Source organism: Atractosteus spatula, chromosome 14 (genome assembly GCF_055471065.1).
Source record: "Atractosteus spatula isolate fAtrSpa1 chromosome 14, fAtrSpa1.hap1, whole genome shotgun sequence".
Lineage (NCBI taxonomy): Eukaryota > Metazoa > Chordata > Actinopteri > Semionotiformes > Lepisosteidae > Atractosteus > Atractosteus spatula.
In genome coordinates, this window is record NC_142719.1 from 25,063,052 (window position 1) to 25,089,125 (window position 26,074).

Genomic DNA, 26,074 nt, shown 5'->3' on the forward strand with positions numbered 1-26,074 from the left:
ACATCTTCAGTTTTGCTTACTGGGACTGAAAGAATAAACCTGTTTCAACAAAGTTCAACAATCCTGTAGGCCTAGAGCATTTCCATCAGTGTTGGCATGAAACATTCTAGGCTGAAACCCAGTCAGTTTCTGTTTTCTTGCACCACCCCTAGCCGGTTGGACATTTTTCCCTTCAGGCTTTTGGTAACTTCATTGGATGTGCTGTCATAGCTCTGAGGAATTTGCGTGATTAAATCTTCCTGTCCAGCAGTTTTACAGCTCAGTAAGTCTTAGGGCCTTAGTTGCAAGGAAGTGTGCTGTGTGTACAAGAGAGTTGTATTTGTTTTTCTGTTTGTAGTGTGCAACAACATTAAACAAAGTTGCTGCATCATTAAGCAGTAATTAGTTTGATATTTTAAGCTGTCAGGTCTTCTACTGGGCAATATTTGTTTCAGGACTGATTACCTGCCTGTATTCGTTTCACTAGCTTCACTTTTGCATCCCAGGCCTTTTCTGGGTATGGTATCTCTCATCAGTACTTTAACAATCAGCTACAAAATGCAAACATAAATTCAAATTTGAATGTTTTTTCATAGGCTACACCTTCTTTCATCTTTAAAAAACCTTTCTTAATAAAGGCCTTTTACTGTAATGTTGTTTATGGTCAGATGAAGGCTTCTCATTTATAAAGCAACAAAGAAATATTTTGAACTGACATCCACTGTCCTTACTTAATACAATTTCTATACTTGATCTACATTACACATGGTAGTTTCTGTCTTTACATGATTTTGTTCTCAAAATGTATAACAAAAAATCTATTTATTGTGAACCATTGACATTCAGTAAATTATCACATCATACTACAACTGGGGTTTTGTGGTTTGATACTCTTACCAGACTATGGTTGACCACAAGTTTGTCTATCTTTGCAATGATTTTAAGCTTAAAAGAAAACAAGGATGGAGTCAAAATGTTTTGAAAAGCTTTCTTCCATTTGGAATTCAGGAATGTTGCAGGTCTAGCAGTCTTTACACTGATTTCTTCCTTCCTTACCTTTGCACCAGTAATAGAATTCAAATCTAGCACTTTTTCTGTTCAGATCTGTGCTGAGAATACTGGAGCAACAGTTTATACTCTGAGCGTCTTTTGTTTCCCCAGAACATAGCAATAAGTTAATCTTCCTCTGCAAACACTCCAGCTGACTTGGCCAGGTGATGGGAAAATGGTCTGACAGGCTGAAGCTGTCAGGCATTCTGGAAGGCATTCAGTCTCTTTAGATCTCTCTTTTTCACTGACCAGCCTTCAGCAACAAAGTCAGGATTTGCTGCCCAATGATATAACAGAGGGGAATTGGCTAGTTTAAAACTTTGTTTTAGCAAAGTCTTGCATGGGTGTTAAATGCTGCTGATGTTGAGCAGCAGAAGACATTCTCTACTTCATGTTTTCAAGTTTTAATTAAAGCTTTCCAGTTTTCTTTGTTATTCTGTGTAAATTAGTTGTGCTATTAAAAAAACTACCAAATAAAAGTTTTTGGCCACAGGAAAGCAAACAGACATTTATTCTTAAGATAATATACTTGACAGACATGGCACTGCAATTTCTGTCCAAAGAGTGGGTACAAACAGGAACCTCCAAATTCCCTCAGCCTTGACCAGCATCTCTTGCCAGTTTAGAATGCGAAGGCAGTTCAGAATTAATCTACTTGCTGTATAACTTCCTAGTCACAAAGGTTTCCAAATGTCTCAATGGTAGGGAGAGTAATCCATATGAATCAATTTAAATTCTATGTTTGACTAATTCAGCTCCATAGTAGTTAAAGGATAAGAAAGCAGTTGGACCATGGGTGGTTTTACAGTTATGCTACAGTATGTTTAGTGTGAGAGTGCCCTTAAAAGTCAGGGCTGTTTCAAAGTGATATTTTATTAGGATTGCTTATGCGGCTTCCACTCCTGAGTTGGTATTTGGGATTGATGTAGTGTTAGGCATAGTACAATCTAAATTTGTGTCCATAACAAAGTTTCAAGCTTAGCTCAGAGTTCCCACTTAAGCTACTAAAACATAGCCATAAAACTAGTATATGATATGCTGTATAATACTCAAAGCATATAATAGCTTCTAACAGTTTCTTTCAATCCAGGGCCATGGGGGAGCTGGAGGCTATCCCAGCAAGCAACGGACGCAAGGCAGGGTATACCCTGGACGTGATGCCAGTCCATTGCAGGGCAGACTGCAAGTACCAGTATGTTCTTGGAGGAAACCAAAGCACCCAGAGGATACCCACACAAACACAGAGACAGAGAACAGACGAACTCCTCACAAATAACGCCACAGGTCCAGAATTGAACCCAGGGCCTCAGTTCTGCATGGCTTGAGATAATAATTAAGAAATTGAGAAAAGCTTCCTACAGCTACCCCAGCTTAATTGTTTACTGACCCACAAATCCAACACAAACTCATGCTAATTCTTTTAAGGGAGAACTGTATATTAGTGAAATACAGTAGCTTAGCAAACCTTTCGTGCTAAGGTTATCTGCCTTTTCTGTTTGTATGAATTGATTCAAGAAAAAAAAAGGTGAGCTCCATTTATTCTTTAGATTTTAAACTCCCCTTAGTGGTGAGAACCCAGTCCCTCTGAACACTGGCAGTACTGTACACTGTAATAGAGTAAAATGTTAGGAAACTCTAGCTAAGATGCAAATGACTATACAGTATATGCAGTAGTTATTGTACTTATTCGGGGTAGAGATTTTATGTCACTGGAAGTCAGCTGCTTAGTTGTAATTCTTAAATAATAATAATAATAATTGCTTACACTTATATAGCGCTTTTCTGGACATTCCACTCAAAGCGCTTTACAGGTAATGGGGACTCCCCTCCACCACCACCAATGTGCAGCATCCACCTGGATGATGCGACAGCAGCCATAGTGTGCCAGAACGCTCACCACACACCAGCTATCAGTGGGGAGGAGAGCAGAGTAATGAAGCCAATTCATAGATGGGGATTATTAGGAGGCCATGATTGGTAAGGGCCAATGGGAAATTTGGCCAGGATGCTGGGGTTACACCCCTACTCTTTTCAAGAAACACCCTGGGATTTTTAAAAACCACAGAGAGTCAGGACCTCGGTTTTACATCTCATCTGAGGGACGGCACCTGTTTACAGTATAGTGTCCCCGTCACTATAACACCTCTTCCAGCAGCAACCTTAGTTTTTCTCAGTAGGTCTCCCACCCAGGTACTGACCAGGCTCACACCTGCTTAACTTCAGTGGGTTGCCAGTTGTGAGTTGCAGGGTGATATGGCTGCTGGCCAAATATTAAATAGTTAATAAAGGATTGTAAAATCAACAGTTTGTTTGTTTGTTGTAGTACAGTAGTTATGCTGTATCTTAGTAGTACGTCTACAACAGTACCACAGAAAGATATAACAAGTGGAACATACACAAACTTGTGCATTTTTTGGTAAATACAAGAGCACTTCTAAGCTTAAAACAACAAATCTCATCTGGAAATTGCGTCTGAAACAGCAGAGCACTGTGTCAGAAAGAAGCCAGAGAGTGCATCTTAATTCCTGGAGTAAGGTTTAGCTAACACCCTGAGTTCCCTCCGTCTGTTATAGAAAACAACAACAGCCTTCTTGTTTATTTTCATCCCACAAAACACTGCCTAACTATTAGTAGCTGTCTCACAGATATGAGTTTGACATGCTTTTCAGTCTTTTTAAACAGTACAAGAGAGTACAGGCAATAAAACATGCTGTGGCTTGGATCACAGATAATACAAAGAAAGATTCTAAAAAATCCTGAAGATAAAATGATATAAAGGAAAGGCAAGGTTTTCTTAGATCCCAAATTAAAAAAAGTTTTTTTTGGATGGTATAATACTTAATTCTTTTAAAGCTCCTTTGGTGTGTCAAGAAAGTTTGGTGTTTGAGGAAAAAAAATTAAGACAAAACCCCAGTGTGCCGGAGAGCTGTACAGGTGGCTGCTTATTTTTGTGTTTATCTTTTGAAGAGATTAAATTGGCAAATCTGCCCTGATGTTACACAACCTACAAACACAAAAGAATTAGTTTGCATTTTGTTCTATGGATATTTCCTACAGGTTATTCAGAGAACCAGTTGGCAGAGCTCCAATTTTTAAAACGCAGATAAATTATCTGTTCCAAAATATACCTGTTTCAGGTAGAGTTATTCACCTGTTAGTAATGTGTTCAGTGGCTGAAAGCAGATACACAATTCAATAAAATCGCACTCCTTAAAGAAAGTCTTACAGATTAAGAATAATGTTGCAAATATAAACTTTACTTTGAAAATGTGCTATTTGCATATAAACTTCCAATGGGATTACAATGTAGTATGTGTATTGTTTTGTTTTGATTAATGTATACTAGATACTGTATATTTCTGTCAGATACAATCTCATCGCTTTACTTACTGTACATGACTGTATTATTTGGACGTACATAAATACTGTATAAAAATGTCTTTTGACTGACAAAATTGTGACCATTTGATATTTGAAAAGGTCTAGCTACAGTATTGTATGTTTTTGTTCTATGGTTATTATTAGAATAAAAACTAGTCATAAAAAGAAATAATAAGAAAGAGGAACACAGGAATTGTATACTGTATGGTTATATACTAATATTTTCTTGTCCTTGACTCTTTTTCCCAGTTAATTTAGCCCACCCAATGATCCATGTAGCCTGCAATATTGCTACCACTTTAATGGACTTAGATACAGTATGGACAAAAACCTCTCTTTGGTGACCAGCAGTCCCCAATGCATTGATGCAGTTTTTAAAAAATCTTATCTTGGCTATCAAGGCAGTTTTTCTTCTCATTACCAGTGCTTGTACATTTAATCCTTTTCAAAGGGTGGAATCCCTCAAAAACAGCAAAGGATTCTCTTAGGTAATTATGCTGCAGAACCCAGCAAATGCAAATTTCCTTGGGCTACATCTGTGATGGTAATGGGGTTTAGGCCCCAGATTACCCATTATGTACACCTTGCTAATGTTAAAGAGCTGACTCACACCAAGTTTTTTTTTTATGATTAGATGTAGGATAGCTGTACAATCTAAATCTTTCCTATGTAGATTAATATAATTACATAGAAACAGAAAATCAATGCAGGGCTGGGATGGCATGTACAGTGCTTGGGTACACAGGGCAAGCAGTCTTGCAATGCCACATAAGACCAGTAAGCACAGATATACTGTATCGTTATGTTTATCAATTGATCCTATTTGTTTTTGTTGTGACAAAATAATTTTACTGCCATAGCTTAGAAAACTACAGTATCTATTTGCCACTCACTGTAGGCCCTAAAACCAAATAGGCAACTTGCCCAGACTGGGATTTGAGCAGTGATTTCCACAGCTATTATCTTAAGGTTTAATGAAGTTTGCCACCAGGGACCCCATTTATAGCACCTTTTCAGGGCAGTCAAAATTAAGACACATTAAAATGAAGCTTCAAAACAGACACAGTTGATGGCATATATGCCTTGAGAACTGTATTGGAAATTCTCCTTTCTTGTCATCTGGAGAGAATATCTCCTGACAGGTTGGCTTAACAGTAGCCGTTAGCAACAGTAGCTGCAGCTGCTCTCCCGTAGCGACCACTGTTTCTCAGTTATTGTTTCTCTGTCTGTGGTTGGCCTTGAGTCAAGTACAGGAAACAGGTCACACTGTTTCATGTAACACATAAACTTGTTTAGTTCTTCCTGAACCAAAGCGTTTAGGTGATATGAACAAATATCTTTAAGAAATAAAATATTTTCAATAAAGCCTAATAATTTGTTAACTTGATTTAGTCATGTGTTTCAGAAGGCCTAGAATAATTTGTAACAATAAAGCAGCAGCTTTGTTTAGCTGTCTTCCCCACTTCCTTTCTTTTTTGTTCCTGTCTTTTAATAATTGGCTGAATTAAATTATCTGTCTGAGAAACTTTCTGTCTCATTTTTCTAACAAGGTTGCTGATTAACAAATACTAAATTTAATACAGTTCCTCTCAACAACAAATCCTAGATCAAAGTGGCTTAAGTACACATTGACAACATACAGTAGGAGAAATGTTATACCAATTCCTTTCATAGACACCTAAGTCTAGATGTCAAGTATACCATGTCAAGTAAAGTGTGGAATCTTTAGTGCATTTCATCCTAAAATATGAATCTCCCATGCATGAAAAAATAATTTCTCAAGCAACAATGTGTTGGGTTAGTCTCTTTGGGCTTTACATTTCATTTTCTGGAGTGAGTTTTATACTTTAAGCCTACTCCAGAGTGGCTTCGTATTAAATTGGAGCTCGTCAGGAGAACCATAAATCCCAGGCAATGCTAGATGAAATAGCTGTCCTCTGCTTGGGACCAGCAAGAAACTATGGTTTGTGCCTTTGCTTTAAAAAGCTAAGGATTGACAATAGGCCAGATTATGTTTACATTTCTCCATCTCAGCATACTCTGTACTCTAGAAGGCCTAAGAAATACATTTATGGGTGATTACAGGACACCATTGCATCATAGTTATACTGAGTCTAAAAAAACTTGATAGACCAAAATCCGAGAACATTCATTTGCATTTGGACTTCTCTGTTTGCTTTTGTTTTGAAGCAGATGTAAACGGTTAACACTCCCTCCTTTTTTTGGCTTTTCTACTATTGAGTTTTGTTGGAAATGAGCTGCAGAATCGTAAGTGCTTAAAAGTTTAAAATGAAGTTCTAAGAGCAAGCACCTGAGGTGTAAAAAGTAAACAGACAGGCCTGTCCAGTTCACCTTTAATAAAAGGGAATGTAAGGTGTACAATGACATTTGCAAAGTAGGATTAAGAATTTATGAAATCCACCCAACTGAAGAGGTCCTGTTGACTTTATGATCCTGATGGTAATGCCACACTGTGATTGGCAGGATATAATAGCAGAACAAACTTCACCCACCGTGTTTTCCAGAGCAAAGAAAATGAAACACCTAGAGAAGATGCCAGAGCATTTTACTTTGTGTTGTCAATGCCTTGGCACACCTGGGCCCAATCTTTATTTTCTAGTTTAAGAGTGTGTAACAATAGGTTTCTTTTGTTTGACATCTGTTTTACTGGTGGTTGTTGAAATTAATAAGGACGGAGAACCTCCGCAATGAGTTGTGCTGATAGGCATACAATTGCAGAAGAACACATCTTAGAATTAATCTCTCATGGGCCTGGGTTTTACAGTATGTTGGTGTGTTACAGTATGTATGGGTCTGTTACACCACAGAACATTAATTCTGCCCCAGTCGAGAGACCCACTCTGGCAGGACAGGAAGATTGTACATCTGTTATGGTGGAGTATGACATTCTTATTTCTGAACATCTCAGTTATCGAAACTTATGTAGGTGTTTGTCACTGAAAAGCAGGAATGTTTGTTAAAAAGACACAGTTTCAATACATTAAGCAATGTAAAGGGGTACAGTGCATTGCAAGTACTGTATGTTCCATGTTTTCATTAATATACAACAGCATCCCTTTCTTTACCCTTTAATATGCAATTAGCATTCATAATGTCTTAACTAGATTCTAATTTAGCAAAATATACAGTATACTCTATATAAAGCGTTTAAGTATACTGTAGGATGTTTTTATCATCATTAACTATGATTATTTAAAGTATCATAGTTGTGCTTATTGTACTGTACATCACATATATCTCTGCTCTGTTGTAAAAAATATTGTCAGGACGTCTCATTTAAAAACTGGCTAAAATGTGCAACCATATGCACATATATCAATTAGTAAACTGCATGACAGAAATGGAAATAAAATTAGCTTTGGGAACACTAATCAGCATGACCTGTAATCTCAGTTTAGGGGACTGATGAAGTGAACCACTCAGTTGCTGAGATTTTAGTGAAAATCTTGTTTCATAATTAGCATTGTTTTAGTGTGTGTTTACTGGGAAACAGAATCAGCCAAAGGCAGGATTAAAGGGGCACCCAATTCTAATCTAACTTGCAGCTGAATGATTCTGCTGTACCAGTCAGCTCACAAGAAGTTATAAAGATGTCACATGTACATTGGGTCTTGCCACTGTAATTAAGACAAAAATATTCATAATAAGGGAGCAGAATATTGCAGTTAGGAAGTAAATTGGATAAGCACCTGTTGGCTTCTTATTCTTGATGGCACATTTTCTGCCTGTTGCAGTGAACATACATCTGGTCAGATACCAGAGCTATAAGACTCTATAATTATGTACTGTGAAACATACCATTTCCTAAGTGGAATGCTGCTAAACCCAGTAATTCTTTAAAATTGGCCTTCTGGTTTAAAATCTTATTCAGGAGGGAGCCCAGGAGGGTGTAATCAGTCATTTCAAAAGAATCATTTCATCAAGTAAAGAAAAGTACTTGCTGATGACTAGTGAACTTGAAGTGAGCCGCATGAATGGTAATAAAACAGTTGTTTTAGTACTGTGTGATACGGGCAACATTTTGTATATAATGTGTTTAAATTATAGCTAAAGCAGAACTCTATTAAAACAGAAGTGCTGTTTTAATAAATAAACATAAGACAAGTAAATGATAATACCCTTATTTTTTTCAGTGCTGAACAAAACACACAGAAAACAAGGAATCGCAGTCTAAGAAAAAAGGAGGCTAATTAAATGAGTTTTGAAGTTTATAAAGCCTTTAATTGTCCAGTTGTGTTACATGGACAATACTGATGCTGCGGAATCAGTGCTTTTGCCTTTTTTCCATCTTCTTTATACAACTATGGTAGCATCGGATTAAACAAACTTTGAAAGTGCCCTCAAGGCTAGTCATAACATCTCAAGCAGGAGCAGAAAATCACTCCAGTGAAGAGAAAACAATTTATGCAAATAGTTAGCAAATGCATTAATACAAAGACTGGAATGAGCTCTAAGCTTTAGCTTGAATTATTTTTGCTTGTTGTCTAGACAAATATTATGCAAGAAGTATGTTTTTCTTTCTTACTTTTTTCTTAATTTCAGTTTAAACAGTAACACTCCATTTCATTCTACTGTAGACGTTCAGCAAAATAGAGGTACATTGAATGTCCACTGATCTCTCTGCACCACCAGATTTTCATTTATCCACTTTAGTTGGGCTTGGCGCAACTAAGTGACTCAACCAATAAAGAAGTTCACTGTGAAAGCAGGTTAAGCTCAATGGCCCAGACGTTAGGAGTCTGATCCGGGGTCATGTCACGTCTTGGTTATGTCATGTCACGTCATGTCAAGTCATGCCCCAGTACAGAGACTGGGGCACAACCAGGGCAGGTTTAGAATTAGTTGGCTTTTTGGAAAACAGTAGATCCTGCAAATTCCTTGGAGCCTGCAGGCAGGAAACAACATCAGCGAGAAGCATGCCTCAACTCCAGTCAGTGCCTACTCTCCTGTGAGGCACTATAGAGAATACTCTAAGTTAAAAGATGAAAGCTGGGTCTGTTCTTGGCTTGGTCAGAGGAACATGAAATACAGGAGACATTCTTGCTTTAAGCCAATATGTGGAGAAATAATTGGTGATCATGAAAAACACAGAAAAACTAGTTAAAAAAGAGTAAGTGGACCCAAGGATTCTCCCCAACTTAGAAAGTGACATTGTGAAAAGCAATCTGCCATTCTTTGAAAAGTTAAAACTTCTTCTTAACCCTTGTCTGTTTTTTTACATTTGTTTCTACCTGGCCAGGGTACAGACAGGCAATTCCTCAATTTACTAGCTTACGTGTAACATTACAGGACACACCAGTTTGAATAATACTAAAATTGTCATATAACCTTAATTAAGATCACCATATTAGCCATATACAATTTCTTGCATGCAGTTTGTTTTTTCACATACCCCAGCTTGCTCTCCATGAGACACACAGACAGAGAGAGAGAAGCTTGGGGTCAGAGCACAGGGTCAGCCATTTATACAGCGCTCCTGGAGCAGTTGGGGTTTAAGGCCTTGCTCAGGGGCCCAGCAGAGTAGAATTCCTCTGCCAACCGGGGGATTTGAAATGGCAACCTTCCAGGCATGGGCACAGATCCTTAGCCACTGAGTCACCGCCCTGCCCCAATTTTTTTTTGAGAAAGTTCTGTGTCACATGCATGATCTTGCGAAACTTGACTATATTCTCACAATATTAGCAAATATGGATTTTTTTTACCAACACAGATGCAAGGATTGGCTATTAAACCAAGAAACAATATTTTTTCATATTCTAGTAGCCGGGTGCAGTGAATTACCAGTTAAACTGAAACAACAGCACGGGTGAACACATATTAGCAGAATGCATTTCATGCAACATGATTTTTTGTGTGTGTGTCATGAATTATGTAATCACACCAACAAAGCAATCATGTTAATAAAATTCAAAACTGTGTCCAGGGTTAATTTTCAGATTGTCTTACTTTCTGTAATTATGTATTTTTGCACAACTCTCAAGTCAGTGCAGGAAGGCTTTGTGTTTTGTCTCAGTTTATTTTGCCACCATGCTGAAAGCCCTTTGCCAGAACAAGTCTTTTGTGAGTTGTAATCCCGACCTTGAGGCAGATACTCTCTGCGTGATCTTACATAAGAACAAATCCTCAACTGAGAAGAAAAGTTCTTGTTCTGTCACCTGCAATGATGTCTTTTATCAAAAATAAAGAGAATAAAGTCTTTTTTTAGAAGATTTCCACATCCATAATTATTATATGCTATTAGTATTTATTATATGCTGTAATGTGTAATTATTATATGGTAGAGTAGTTTACCCAAAGATTAGAGTGTTATTGAAATGAATATTCACAATTTTGTGGGTTTTTTTGACTGACCGGGAAATTGCTGACCCATGGATGTTTTCTTTGAGCTCAGTAACTAAAAGTCGCCCTTGGCCTCACAGTGGCATCCCTAACAAGTTTCCTTCTTACCCCTTCTTACCCCTTCTTCCTTCAATCAGCTTACCCCGTTGCACTGATCTAGGCATTGTCTGGGTATCTTTCTTGTCTTAAAGACAAACTTCACAGTGCTCAAAGAGATAAAGAGTCTTTGAAAGGTTTTTGTACCCTTCTTGTGCTCTATGCCTTTATACAATAATATTCCCGAGTTAAAAGCTTCTTGGTCTTTATGGTTCAATCTTTGCTTTCTTTGCTTGGAATTCACTGCCTGACTGAGGGACCTTGTAGGGATTTGTATTTATTCTGAAATCATGTGAACCACTATGATTGCACACAGACAGAGGCCACTCAACTGCAGTAATTATGTGGCTCATTAATCTAATTTTGTACACTTACATTAATTTAGGTTTGCCACAGCAAAGGGTTTAAATAATTACGCCATCATGATTTTTCTATTTTTCTTCCATATTAATTATCTCTTCTTTTTATTTTAAGCTTTGAGCATGTGAAAAAGATTACATACAGTATACACTATAACTAATATTAAATGCTGTGTAAAAGTATAATGCCTACAAGCATTGACGCAAGAAAATATGAAAACTGTATAAGGATCTTAATAATTGAAAGGCACTGTATAAATTTTACAAGTATGAAATTATGTGATAAATTATTGTATGGAACTGGACAGGTAATGCTCAGCTATTATCAGAATCTTACATGCTTAAGATTTCATTAATTCATCCAGCGTGAATTACAAAAAAAACAAGTTTAGAACTAAAGAAAACAATAATACAAGTGAATGAAATCATTATGCTTCTATGACCTTGGAGCCCTTCTCCTACAAGAAAACTAATCTGTAATGGTAAGATTTTAGTATGCATCTTGTATTGCATTTGTACCTTCTATGTCTGAGGTGCATCTCTATAACAAGATTTCGGCTTCTTCACCTAAATGAAAATGTGTTAACTGCTCATTTGTAAAACTGAATGGTATTGTTTTTGTTACATAACATACACTTTTATCAAATGTGGTTTAGCTGTTTATTGCTTAGGCATGAGTGAAGATGCAGATGGTGATGCTTAAATTAAGCAGTGAACATTTACTCCCTTGAAGGTGAAGGGATTTTTTTTTGTAGGTACAGACACACATACTGTAGTAGATGAGCCTTCATAGTTCCTGCAAATGCCTAATGAGCTGAATATGTGGGAACCCTCTTTTGGAAGGGATAATATACATAGTCAGTACCTACACTCATGTAACTGTTCTTTGAGTAGATATCCGGACTCTTTAACTCATAGAAAGCCATCTGTATTTCACCATGCCTCCTGCATCTGCTGTAGCTGCTTTGTCATATTGTGTTTAATTTAATTTTTTAATTAAAGGGATTTAATGAACAAATGTAGAATCAGTAATAAAAACGATTTTTACTTTCAAGACTTTACAAATCACTGTGTGATAGTTTATGAAATCAGTGGCTACGAGAATACATCTGAGCTACATAAGTACAGTTTCCTACAGCTTAAGCCCGTTTAGTTCCGATAATATTCATATCAGTTTTGTTATATAGTGGATTAATGCACAATGATCATGAACAATACATGTATCAGAGTTTATTTGTTTTTATCATTTATTAATTAAACTATACATTTAGCCTAAAATATAATTGCTTTATTAATTCATGTAAAGCATTTTTTCTAATAATTTTATACTATATTTTTTCACTAATAGCTGAAAGGATAAAGGTTGCTTGTGGATGTAAGTATTGGTACACCCTGCCTGAAATTAGTTATTTTGTATTGTGCCTTAGGCAGACCCAGATACGCTGAAGGGATTATATCTCTCTGCTGGTCTGGGAGCACCTGGGAATCCCCCAGGAAGAGCTGAAGACTGTTGCTGGGGAAAGGGAAGTCTGGTGTGCCCTACTCAGCCTCTTACTACCATGACTCTCAGCTGGAATAAACAGTTAGAAAATGTGATGGGATGAGACGAGGAACCGTTTCTCTAATATAAAGATTAGAATGAATTCCATTGATTTATAAGTATAGTTCAATACATTTCCTCATATTAAACATATTAGTGAATAAAATTATTTAAGTTGATGATTTGCAATACTTTCGGGTAGAAACGGCTGGACTATCTGCTTGCGTTTATATAGAACACGATTACCATTCCCTCTCTGCTTTTCCATAGGTTCAGAAACAGTGTCAAGTTTTAAAAAAATCCAGCTCTCTCATGCAGAATTATCTGTGTGTACTTTTTCCAAAGGGTGACTTAGTTGAATTGATATTTTGTAAAATCAGCCAAAATGAGGGGGGGGGGGGGGGGGGGTACTGTAATTCTGTGTTTCCAACAGCATATAAGAGTACAGGGAAAAAGAGCTATTCAGCCAAAACTCACTGCCTGCCAGTGGGCCTGAAGTGCCTGAAGAAACTTATCTTTCTGCTTAAACATAAATGTCTCTGAGTTTGAAACTCTGGAGAGACTGTCCCTCACATATACTTTATTCTGTTTTTATTTCTTCAAACATCCTGTCAGTTAAAAACAGAATGAGGGAAAAATAATGCAAAAAAAGAGTGGCTCTGGATTTTTGTCTAATAAAAAAAAGTACGATGAATGTTCCACATGCCACAGTGCTTGGGAAACAAAACTGAAGCTAATGTTTATTTTACTAATATTTACTGCTGTAATGTGGACAGTGAACAGTGAAATGTATAGCCATGAAAATTAGTATTGCATACAGATAGATAAGAAATAAATCAATTTGGCTGTTTCTTTTTCATATACAGTATTAATCATGTAAGACTAAAAGTTTGACATATTCCGTTTCTCTTTAAGTGGCCAGTGGCCTGGTAATAACTAAAATGAGACTTACCAGTTTTTTGTTGTGGTATGAAATCATGACTTAGTTCTGGAGAATCAATGAGCAGTGGAAAAAAAATCCACCTTCTTATCACAGTGAACAAAAAAGACAAACTACATACAGTATCTCTGTATTGAGTTGTTTTTTTAATTATGGCAAAATTCCAGCCTGTAATTTGTAAAGCCTGTGAAAATATTTGTCCACGGCTATCACTGCACCACTTCAAAATCACAAGGTGTCTCATACATCATACAAAAACATCACAGTAGTGTGGGAATTGAGGATAGTATCATGGTCTATCTTCTTTCCATGCTGTGATAATGACAGCTATAATTACTTCTTGTCACAAGTTAATGCAAGAGGGATCTTCAAGAGTGTGACTAAGTAGGTGCTACAAAGCCTGATGCTTTATAATTCTTTATGGTATCTACTTGGATCTGAACAGCAGAGAGCAATAGAAATAAAACTTTAGTTTGAGTTTTAGAATAGCATCAGTAAATATAGATATGTAATGCTAACTTTGTAAGCATGTAAACTGTAGCAAGCAAATTCTATTCCAAAACTATCCTTAAATAAAAGGAAAGTTGTCTTCTTATCTGCTGACCTCATGCTTTCATTTACTCATTTTTTTCTTCTGTTCAACACAACAATACCGAGACGGAACAAGGAAAAACAATAAGGAAGAGCAGGCAGCAAGTTGATATTTGGTCAGAGTTATTTTTTCACAGACAATTAGTTATTTTTAACAGACAATTACTAAATAAAGCAAGAGGCTTCTTTTGAGTTTGAGCAATGATGCTGTATTTCAACTTTAAAGTTTGTAGAGGACAACACAGTTGTTAATTTACTGGATCGGTCTCTTTTTGGATTTCTATTTTCTTAACAATGAGAAAACACAATGCTTTGCATTTAGCTGATAAACTTCTTTAGTACATGCTAAATGTACTTGAGGAAACATTATTTTAGTGTTGCCATAAGTACTTTTCTCAAATCCCCAATGTAATTTATCGTCCACTGTTCTCAGAAGATGAACATTGCTAATCATGTTTAATGTTAAAAAAATAAAGAGGTGTTCATCTAATGAACAAAATAAAACACCACAAATGGTTTACAGAAGTTTACTCAAGAGTTAGCCTTTATTCACATTGAATTCTGGTACACAAAAATGAAGACGTACTGTTGAGTTACCATAATCTTGCACACCGGTGAGCTAAACTGCATAGAGACCGTAAAGTTCTGGAACATTGTCAGTGTTTACTTCACATTCATAAAACATTTCTTAGTGGTTATATTATTTTCATTATTATGATAATTGTATTTAATCTAATCTGAAATATATTGAAACTATGTATCTTTAAAAGCTAAAGGATAGCAGTAATGGAAGTTTTTCAAATTATTATAGTAGTATTAATATTAAAATTAAATTAAGAAGTAGGTGAAAAAAACTTTAAAAAATGAAGTGCTGTAAAAGAGAATTTAAAACTAAAACCCCACAAAAATACATAAAAAACAGAAGCCCTAAATATACATTATGCTTAAGGTTCTAAAGTGGGGAATCGGACATTGTCAGAGTAAGGTAGTGCTGTTTCTCCCTACTCTCAATGCTGCATGATTCAAATACAAAAAAACAAGCTGGAAAGTTGACTAAAAGGCTTAGCAGCTGAATCGCAATATTTTTATGGGAAATTTGTTCAGCTGGAATTTAGTCCACAGAGCAGGCCTGGAGTGAGAGGATATAGAACAGGCGATTAAAATACAGGGAGAGCGATTCCTCCGGCTGACCACAGGGGAACTGACCCCTTCCACCTAAATATAGCATGATCAGAAAGACAGATCTGTTTAATGTCATTGTTCAGGGAATGGACTCTTATAACCATTACTGTGGCTGAGAATCACATTCATTCATGTGGCAAGGGCTATTGGTGGTAGTGTGGAACAGGGTGCAATTGCAGCGATAAACATTGTGCTATCCTTCTGACTGCCACTCATCACACTGTAATTCAGTGAGTCTTTACTCTGCACCTGGTAGTAATATTGAGGCTGTGGGATTATGGAAGCAGTGATATCTGACACACAGGGAGTTACCAAACATTTTGTTCCTGAAAGTTAAGCAGTGATGTGCAATAGCAACTGATAAGCAACTGATATTATCATTGTGGTTACATGTCAATTATGCCATATTTGACTTTTTACTCTTGCCTCAAGATAATTTTCCATAGAATATTACTTTCACATTGCTATTTTCCTGGAACCATTTTGTACATTTTTGTTGTCATTTGTAACCAGTAATCTGACAGCAGTCTGTGTAAACAAAACACAATCATAACATTGATTATCATAACAATGACACTTTTTTGTTTGTTAGTGTTATGTTTTAACTCTTTCTAGTAAATATTATTTCTAGAAGGTTAGCTGTCAGGGTATAGTAGCTCCAACTCAGGAGATTACAGGAAGATGTGATACAGTACAAGTCGATAAAATCTTTAAGGGTGCTTAAGGAATCAACTCTGAGATCTATTTCAGTACCAATTGTACAGTAGTACTGAAAACATCAGACTTTTGTTACACAAAGAGTTGTTGAGATATGGAACAAATTGCCCAGCCATTCTCCGTGGAGATATGAGATCACAGTGCAGGCTTACAGAAACAACAGCTTCTGTAATGTTGCTAGCACAACTCTTGACAGCAACCAGGTTCTTCTCTCACTTACCTGTCATGAGCTTAGAACAGAAAATATTAGATCTTTGTGTATGTGGCTTAAAGGAAATTTTAATCCACCCCCCCCCCCCCCCCCAAATTAACACACATTATGTTATATTGTTGTTTAAGGATTCATTGGCTTCAGTTTAAAATATTATTTTTTGAAAAACAAAATGTCATTGAACGCCTTTTCTGATTCTGTTTGGTACTCAACAGTTGGTACTGTACAGTATATAGCCTTCTGTTTGTGAAGTTACAGTGAATAGTATGTACAGCAGATATTACAAGAATTATCAAACTGTGAAATGCAGTAAATATAATGCAGACATTAAAGCATCTGATAAATGTGGACAAATTGACAAATTATACTAATGCAGAATTACCAATACAATACCAGATACCCATTATTGAGTTTGGTTTTATCATTTCTATTTTTAGGAACACTAGATTCAGCTACAACAAGTTTTACTTTGAATTACACTGATGTACTATATATCACTTTCTGTCTGATTGAAAAAAAACATTCAAACGGACGTTTGAATGCAATTTAATACACCCTTAAGGATTTTAAGTCATTTGAAACACAATTTGAAGTCATTGAAGTTTCTGTTTCTGTAGATTTTAAGCTTTAAGAAACTGAGGCAAAGCAAAGTCATTTGTTTTTGAGTTACTGTATGGCAAATATTTTGTGCACACAGCTTTTCTCTATTCAATAATCTTTAAATGTAATTAAGTAAAGATAATGGTTAAGGAGAGATAATGGATTGATTATATTATTAACAGCTTTTTAAGTTGAGATAATTAAAAATATATATTAAAATCTTTTTAATAAACACATCAATATGTTTTTTTATCTTTTGGAGCAAAATTTAAACAGTTTAGACGGAATAGCACTTAAAAATTGGAACGCTCACTGTCAATCAAAATGATACCATTTCACAGTGAGTCTAATATTGTAGTTCTACTAGAGGAGACTCTCAGATGACATTGCTGAAGGCAGTTTTATTGCTTTCTGATCTCCTGCGAGCTGTGTATATTAAGAGATTCTTTTTGTGAGAAGAAGTGCCTGATCACGGATTCCAGAATTGTCCTTCGGAACAGCTGGACTAGGGCATCAACCAAAGCAGTTCAGTCCATGATATTTAATTCATCAGTCTTCAGCCACGTCAATCTTCTGGATTCTCTTTCCTCTCTCCTTTGGCTTTTGTTAAGGTTCTTTTCTCTCTATATATATTTCTCTTTAATAATTTATTCAAGTATTAGATATATAGAGTATAGCCATTATTGCTTTGAATTGCATGTTCGTAATTAAAAATACAGAATTAATGTTTAATGGTTTGGATTTAAATAGGGGACATCTGCATGTGTTTAAGATGATCTGAAAAACTACTCTGTGCATGGAGAAATGTAATCTAAAATAGAAGTCATTGCAGGCAACAGATTACTCTGTCAATTTAGAGGCTTATGAAGTGGATCCAGTCCATAGAGCCAAGGCCAAAGGATTCCACAATATATGAATTAAGAGCATTATGAAGAGAATGAGAGACATCTGGAATTGCAGGAGCCCCAGAGAGAGGAAAAGCTAGGCAATAGCCAGGCTTTAAAGGGACAACAGGATGCTTTGTTTTCGTTAACTCACTAAGATTGGTTGGACTGGAAATTAAACAAAGAGAAATGGAAAACAAAGACAATGTTTGTTGTTTTTTATCGGGGGGGGGGGGGTTCTACAGGTACCAAGAAAATAGATTGTTTTTTGTTTCTATTTTTTTCAGCTTTATGTTTCTATAAAGGTTTGTATACTTCAATGAAAAAGTCATTTTAATTGCATGGTCGTTTTTCATGGAATTACTTCATAGAATCTGCTGACATTAAAAAAACAGTGGAAAAAGGGTATACTGTATTTCTAAGCTGGGTGCTACATTACCACATGTGCATTAGTCTGACAGCAATATTCACCAGATGCATGTTAATGACACTAAAATCTAATGTCTTAATGTATCCATTTATTTGATGCTGTACAGAGTTAAGGAATTTAGTTTGGGGAAGTACATGTATGAAGGAAATCTGATATAGGTGCCAAACCCCTTGGTAGACTGTCACTTTATATTATGAGTGATGTGTCGTTTTTCCCCCTGAAGCTGCTCAGCAGCAGAGATTTTTTATGCAGTCACAGCTGTCACTGTCATACAGTTCATTCCACCTTGTGCACAACATTGCAAACTTCAAGGAGCAGGACCTGATGTTTTTTCATTGTCTTAAGATCCAGACTGTAAACACACATGAAGTTAAAGTTTCTTCACTTACAGTGCTCACAGGCTCAGATAAAGCCCTGTTCTTATCGCCATATTTGTAAGGCTTAAGTCAAGGAGGGAGATGGCAAATACATTTTTTTTCACTAGATTAGTTTTACATAAGCACACGGCGATTTTGAATCAACACCTTTGTCTTCCCCAATGAATGTGTGAGCTAATTTTAATTTCAGCATGGTACATCAATAGGAACATTTCCAGTCTCGCATTGAAACACAATTGTTTGAAATTAGATCAAATTGTTTAATTTATAGAATTTAAATTTATTGTGTCTGGGATTTCCTGATTGACATTTTTTAATTTAATCCTTTATTTAACCAAATAAGTCAATTGAGAACAAATTCTCATTTTCACCAACAGCCTGGAGAGTATTCATTTATACAGCAGGACATTTATTGGAGCAATTTAAGTAAAGTACCTCGCTCAAGGGTTCAACAGCAACATCACACCTTGGATTTAAAACAACTCTACAGTCAGGAGACCAGAACCCTAAAAACTACTGTATACCGCTGCTTCCAGACAGAAAGTTAACTAAAAGCAGAGTGCTGCCCTTTGGTTTTAACCAGATGAACAATAAGTGTGAAGTGAGGTACTGTTCAGTACAGTATGTGCACCACAGGTTTTGTGGCTGCAAGTCTCCATTCTTTGCTAAATTGTGTTGTGATTTTTTTTTTTGCAGTTAATGTTTACTTTAGATTAAATTTACCTCACTTCAAGTTCATGTTCATTATTTGGGATTTATAGACCAGTATTTTAATAGTATAATAATATAATGCATCAACATTTCATAGTTCAACTTGCCTTGTTATTACATCTAATAGTCCCCAATTTGTGTAGGAAATGAGAGGTGAAGGGGGCAGCATTGCTGCCTCACAGCTCTGGGGCCCTGGGTTTGATTATGGACCAGGGACCCTGTCTGCGTGAAGTTTGCATGTTCTCCCTGTGTTTGCAAGGGTTTCCTCCAGGTGCTCTGGTTTCTTCGCACAATTCAAAAACATACCAGTAGGTTACTTGACTTCTGAGAACTGGCTCTAGGTGTGAGTATGTGCCCTGCAATGGATTGGCATCCCATCCAGGGTGTACCCTGACTTGTGCCCATTGCTTGCCAGATAGTTCTGCTCACCTGTGATCCTAAATTTGAAGAAGCAGTTTAAAAAATGATTGGATGAGGGGTGAAGGTACTGTTAGCCATAGTTAGCAGACAAACTTTACCAGTGATTGTTAGGACTCTTTCTCATATGGCTTATACACTTCTTGGACTACAGGTCTGCTCAATGACAATTATTTTCAGCTGTACCCCTCCAGGACTGTCTGTTTTGTCCCAGACGGAAAGGTTAATATTTACTGATATATCGGCGCCTAACACAATTAACAGTAACAGGTGCTAAAGTAGCTGCATTTTTTGCTTCTGTCTTATCTGCTATAGGTCGAAGTTTGTTCTCTTAGTAAAAAGGACATATTTTTTCTTGAAAAAAAAATATTTTTAATAAAATTACACGAAGTAATAATCATTGCATCATTTTTTTAGCCCATTGATTTGTTAGACAAATGGTACTTCACAGTTCTGTGGCAATCTGGATAATGCCTACAACCCTATAATTTTGTGCTCTTTTGCTATAAAACTCATTGGTATTCTGTCCTATGGTGAATAAACAGAGGTTACAACTTCAGAGCCCCACATGTCAGGTTTAGGGCTGTGAGTGACAGTTGTTTGTTCTGCCCAGCTGACTCTAGGTAAGCTGTTTCTTATTGATCAGTCAAATGCAATCAGAGCTTTCCTCCACAGTGGCTAGGCGGAGTCATGTCATTCTAGGCCACCCACATTAGTTAAACTCCCATCCTGAGACTTCCCAAAGGGCAGTTTTGGGTGATTCCATCTTTGCAATTTGTTGATTTGGCTTTTGTGATACACAGCAATGCTCTGTAGAAATACTTCTTATGTCGCAATCGTACATTTGGTGTCAACTCTGCTTTACTTGTACAAACACCTGATTTTAATAATAATAATTACAATGTATAATTGTATAAAATAATTTACTACAATGTATTTCAACAAGTCACACCCTCTGGACCATACAAGTTTACTGTTAGTATCTGTGTAATGATATAAAAGAAAATGCACAGTAAATGACAAGTATGGTCCTTCTAATATTTGAGAATTATAGATTAGTATAGTTTTATATATAGTATAATATTTTATATATACAGTAGTTTTACTGTAGTATAGTAAACTATTGTATATTTTACAATAGTATAATTTTGCATTTTGCATTGCTGTTTTATGGAATCACAGTAAGTACAGTAATTTGCTATATCTTTAGTCCTCTTAAAGGTTGTGCATAAAATCTGTTTTTATATGTATGTTTCTGTTACTGCTAGTGGTACTCAAGAGTTTTTTTATGAATGTTAACATGCCTTGACACATGGAAGATGAGCACAGGCAACATTTTTGGCATGTTTTGAGGGATTGCTTTCTACATACTGTACATGATTGTGAAGGAATCATTCATAGCATAACTGGTTTTACAACTGTAGCTGCTGTCTTAAACTTTTAAACTATCTTGTGCAATGAATAAATCTATGTCTCTAATAAGAGCCACCCTACAGTGAATGAGCAGCAATTTTGTCTTATACTATTTAGTTATTTTGCTATTAAGCTACAGTATAATGACTTGCCCTGCAATGGTCTTATTTTCTTAAAGACCTTGCCATTTTAAAAGAAAACAACAGAATTGTCCAGTGTCTTTGTGAAACCTTTCACAAGGCCAGGCTAGTAAGTACTACCATATTTACTTTATTGTATTCTAGAGTATTGTACCATATACATTTAGGTTTATACTCTATTAGGTCAGAATACTTTAATTTATATATTGTTACAAATAGGGGTAACACAAATTGTGAATATCAGAAATAGCCTAGTGCATTAATCAATATGTAAATTAAATAATCATAACCCCCAGCTTGTACTGTAAATATTTTTGCCAGAATCTACTCAAGACATTGTTATACAGTAATTGCAGGCTCCTGAGTTCCCTTTTCTGTGGCACAGCTTTCATGAAAAGAGTAATAATTCAGGCACACTGGTTTAAATAAATATTCATTAACAATTACAATCACACAATTAACAACACACAATATGAACATACAACATACAAGTCACTCTATTTACAAATTTGCACACAAGGTGTCCAAGAGACCTACAGTACTGTATAGTACATTTTAACAACACAGAAAAACCCCAGACCACTACCAAGTATGCAGCTGTTATATAATGCCTACTGTACAAAGGTCAAAAGAAGAGAAAGCTGCCTTCTAAACTAAGCAGAATACAAAGTACAGTTAAGACACTCTCTCTATAAACCCAGATGCTGCAAAATGAATGGGAAACTATCTCCCTATTCTAAAAATGAAACCGATAACCCGGAGAGGCAGTTTTAACTGAGGGATTCTTTACACAGCAAGCCAGAGTTCCTAACAACAACAGATTGGCAAGCTCTAGGTGATCTGGACAAGGAGCTCTCGTCTTCTCCCATTCCTCTTCTGTCCTCTGTCTCTTCCTCTTGACTCTCTCTTTTTTCCGTACCTTCCTGTTTTCTGCTGTCTTCCTGGACTGTTGCTTGACACTAAATCATTTACCTAGAACTTAAGTAAGTAAGGTAAACCAAGGTAAGCTTGATACAAGCCAGTTGTTAACCTTGGTATCTAGATTCTTAAAGACACTTCGTGACAATATTTTAGGGCAACTGCAGCCTGTGCTACATACAGTATACCTTTGGAAATTACCAAGGTCAGAGTAACTGAAGTGTTGTTTCTCAGGTAAAGAAACTAATGAAACAGTGTCAAAAATGTTAGAGGTGTTAAGAAAGGAAAGTGCTTCTAATTGTTGCAAACCAGTTTTAAATTGCTTCAAAAATAAATTATGCATTTTTTAAATTACAGTAGTACAGTAGTTTTATTGTTATCCTTCCTAGATTCCAGCAATGTTTAACCACTATATACTGTAAACTCCTTTTACCTTTATCATCCATTACAGTAAGTTAAATATAGCATTTGATACATGGGGCGTAGTTCCACACAGCTGAGTCATGAAACCTAGAAACAAGAAGTAACTGAACAGTTAAAATATTTTGATTTTTACCTTCTTAGTGTCCCAAAAAGTATGAACTGAAAGTAACAGGGATGATGTTAGAAGCCAAGAAGAGAGAGAATGTAGGAGAGAAAATATGAGAGAACAGGAAAGGGGTTAAAGTGATTAGCTGTTTTTTCTTGTTAGCACTCTTTTATTATTTCAGAAATTGGTTTTAGTAACTAGTTGATCCATTCTTTGCTTTTTTTGTTTCTGTTCTTCTACCTGAGTGTTTCTACAGAATTTGCCGTTTCTATGTCCTCGTGTGTCTTCAGCTCTGATCTCCATACCACTTCTGTACTGCCTCTTGGTGAAAGTGTTACTGTTACTCTCTAATGGGTTACATCTATTTTATTTTCAATAAAATAGTGCTTTAGTTAGGCAAACTTCACAGAACATTATATATATAAAGAGGATACAGTATGAAATATAGTATACCAGTATACCAGTAAATGCAAAGCTTCAAAATAAAAATTTACTTCAACTGACTATTGTGTAACTAATAATAATAATAATAAACTTTATTTTATATAGCGCCTTTAAAGGTGGCTTCTCATAGTGCTTTACAGGATGACAATAACAATAAATAAGAAGAATACACAAGATAAGACACAATTACAATTACAACAATACAACAATAACAATAGAGGAGACCGTGGAAGGTGGTACTAAGAAGAGCAGAGGGGTGAAGAATGGGACCAGTTAAGAAAAGGCTTTTCTGAAGAAGAAGGTTTTGAGTCTGGATTTGAAGGAGTTCAGAGAAGGTGACTCTCTGATATCCTTGGGCAAAGAGTTCCAGAGCTTGGGGGCATAACAGGAGAAGGCCCTGTCACCCATACAATGTAGACGGGCTTGGGGGACAGTAAGGAGGGAAGAATTTGAAGAGCGGAGGTTGCGAGGTGGGGAGTAGGGCGATAATAGTTCAGACAGGAATTGAGGTGCCAAGCCATGTAGAGCCTTATAGGTGAGCATGAGGATTTTAAAGTCTACGCGGAATTTGACCGGAAGCCAGTGCAAGGACTTCAGGATAGGAGTAATGTGAACACTTGCACTAGACCTGGTCAGGATTCTGGCTGCTGAATTTTGGACATACTGCAGTTTGTTCAGGGTAGATTTAGATACCCCAGTGAGTAGAGCATTGCAGTAGTCAATTCAAGAGAATACAAATATGTTGATAAGCTTTTCAGCCACAGTTAATGATAGCATAGGGGGTAGTCTTGCGATATTTCTAAGGTGAAAAAAAGATGTTTTGACAGTATGCTGCACATGTGGGTCGAATGTTAAGCCAGAATCGAATATAACCCCAAGGTTTTTCAATTTAGATTGAAGCTCAAGTACAGAGCCATCTACAGATAGGGGTACAGGACTGGCTTTACGAAGTTGATGGGGGGTACCAATAAGCATGACTTCAGTCTTGTCGCAGTTAAGATGAAGGAAGTTTTGAGTCATCCAAATTTTTATGTCAGAGATGCAATTAGATAGAATAGAGACAGCCACATCAGTGTCAGGTTTGGTATGGATGTATATTTGAGTATCGTCAACGTAAAAATGAAAGCTGAGGCCATGTGATTTTAAAAGCTGACCAAGTGGGAACATGTAAATGCTGAAGAGCAAGGGGCCCAGTATTGAGCCCTGGGGGACACCAGACTTGACAAGACCAATTTCAGACCTGTACCCATTGAGAGAGACAAAGTGACAGCGATCAGTGAGGTAAGATTTAAACCAAATACTTTACCCTGAAACAAAAACATTAAATGATATAAACCTTGCTTTTTAAACATTTCTTTTGTAAAATGTTCCTTTGCAGATTTCCTGATTTTTAATTACCTTATCAATAAATATCAACCATCCATTTTCTACAATTCATCCACTTTAGGATCATGAGGAAGCCGGAGCCTAGAGTATCCCAGGAAGTAATGGGTGCAAGGCAGGATACAACCTAGATGGGCACCACTCCATTGCAGGGCACACACAGATACAGACACCAACACGCACATATTCACTCCAGGGCCAATATTTACAGAAGCCAATTAACCTGCCAGTATGTCTTTGGACTGTGGAAGGAAACTGGAGCACCTGGAGGAAACCCACACGATCACAAGGAGAGCATGCAAACTGCAGATTGCAGCCCAGGCCCAGAATTGAAACCAGGGCACCAAAATTGTGAGGCAGCAATGCTAACCACTCTTCCACCATGCTGCCCCCTTCACCTTTCATTTCCTGCATAAATCAGGGACTATTAGCTGTAATAACAAGCCAAGTTAAACTATGAAATTTTGAATACTAACCACTGTGCCACCATGCCAACCTAATAAATATAAAAAAGTTAAATTACAGTATGACTGATATGTGGGTTGTGTGCTTGAATTCACGTCTGTCATCTCTCATGAATTCAAGCAGCCACACATTAGGACATAACTGAGTTGCTTAGTCTAGCAGCAGGTGTGAGGAAGGCATTTGCAACCAATAAAAACAAATCCACGATGATTGTCATGAATATTACATTGCGTACTTTATCATAGATGTTTAAGTCCTGTTTTTTCAAAAATGATTTTGTTCTGTTCTGATTTGAAGAAATATTCAGGTATATTTAAATTCAGGTATGCATTTAAAGGGAAAGGGAATAATCCAAAGGCAGGGTCACAACTTGCTAGAAATGTAGCCTTTCTCAAAATGTCTCTTTAGAAAATATAAGATGCAGTCATAATCAGTTTTCTATAGTCTGTGTTTTTAACAAAGTAATTTGCTTTCGTTTTTTAAGTGTTAGTTAACATTAACAGAAATGTCCATGTGTATTCCAAACAGTTTACTCCAGTATTCAATAACAGAAGATGCAACAGTCTTCTGGGCATCTTTGCACAAAAGCCCATAATAAAACAGTCAGTCAAAAGTTTTATTACCTTTTATTTGATCTGACATTGACACTTGCTAATTGCTTTCTCAGTTTGATTAGAGGAGGTTGGGGAGTTTCTCCATTTAAAGTGCTAAATGTAGATTAATTTGCTATGTATTTTTCTTTTTTAATCTTAAATTGAAAGCTCCCTAGCATCACTTAATTTAGTTACAGTAGGAAAATATGCTCTCTTTAGCTTTTCAATAAAATAAGAGGAAATGGGCAGATTTTTTTCATGCAACACTCACTATTTTTATTCAGATACAGTAATTTGTTTTAATATTTCCAGGTTGTATTATTTTCAACATATTATCAGTTCTCATATACTCATATGTTTTTGG

At 36.4% G+C, this 26,074-nt stretch overlaps 1 protein-coding gene across 2 annotated transcripts in view; it reads left to right on the top strand.

Annotated features, from left to right (window-relative positions):
• adamts2a (ADAM metallopeptidase with thrombospondin type 1 motif, 2a) overlaps window positions 1-26,074 on the top strand; it is a 181,529-nt gene that overhangs the window by 65,677 nt on the left and 89,778 nt on the right. The gene's annotated exons all lie outside the window — the stretch shown is intronic.